The sequence below is a fragment of the Mandrillus leucophaeus genome, unplaced genomic scaffold (genome assembly GCF_000951045.1).
Source record: "Mandrillus leucophaeus isolate KB7577 unplaced genomic scaffold, Mleu.le_1.0 Scaffold173, whole genome shotgun sequence".
NCBI lineage: Eukaryota > Metazoa > Chordata > Mammalia > Primates > Cercopithecidae > Mandrillus > Mandrillus leucophaeus.
This window is the reverse complement of record NW_012101732.1, coordinates 5,610,455-5,611,680: the sequence shown is the minus strand read 5'-3', so window position 1 is coordinate 5,611,680 and position 1,226 is coordinate 5,610,455.

Sequence of the window (1,226 nt, the reverse complement as noted above, 5' to 3'; positions counted from 1 at the left end):
GTCTAAAACACCAAAAGCAATGGCAACAAAAGCCAAAATTGACAAATGGGATCTAATTAAACTAAAGAGCTTCTGCACAGCAAAAGAAACTATCATCAGACTGAACAGGCAACCTACAGAATGGGAGAAAAATTTTGCAATCTACCCATATGACAAAGGGCAATATCCAGAATCTACAGGAACTTAAACAAATTTACAAGAAAAAAACAAACCCATCAAAAAGTGGGCAAAGGATATGAACAGACACTTCTCAAAAGAAGACATTTATGCGGCCAACAACCATGAAAAAAAGCTCATCATCACTGGTCATTAGAAAAATGCATATCAAAACCACAATGAGATAACATCTCAAGCCAGTTAGAATAGCGATCATTAAAAAGTCAGGAAACAACAGATGCTGGAGTGGATGTGGAGAAATAGGAATGATTTTACACTGTTGGTGGGAGTGTAAATTAGTTCAACCATTGTGGAAGATAGTGTGGCCTTTCCTCAAGGATCTAGAACTAGAAATACCATTTGACCCAGCCATCCCATTACTGGGTATATACCCAAAGGATTATAAATCATTCTACTGTAAAGAGACCTGCACACATATGCTTGTTGCAGCACTATTCACAATAGCAGAAACTTGGAACCAACCCAAATGCTCATCAATGATAGACTGGATAAAGAAAATGGGGCACATATACACCATGGAATACTATATACCCAAGAAAAGGATGGGTTCACGTCCTTTGCAGGGACATGGATGAAGCTGAAAACCATCATTCTCAGCAAACTAACACAGGAACAGAAAACCAAACACCTCATGTTGTCACTCATAAGTGGGAGTTGAAGTATGAGAACACATGGACACAGGGAGAGGAACATCACACACTAGGGCCTGTCAAGGGGTAGGGGGCTAGGGGAGGGATAACATTAGGAGAAATACCTAATGTAGATGAGACGGGTTGATAGGTGCAGCAAACCACCATGGCACATGTATACCTGTGTAACAAACCTGCACATTCTGCACATGTATCCCGGACTCAGAGTATAATAACAAAAAAAGAATAGAATCTTTTTATTTTCTAGCTATTTTTGGCTATTTGTTAGCATGTTATTGATATAAATGTGTTCAGTTTTATTCATTTTTTATATTTATACCTTAGTTTTATGCTGTTTCAGTTGATTTTCTTGGATTCCCAATAAATAATTATATTTTAAGTAAAAAAAAAAAAAAAAAA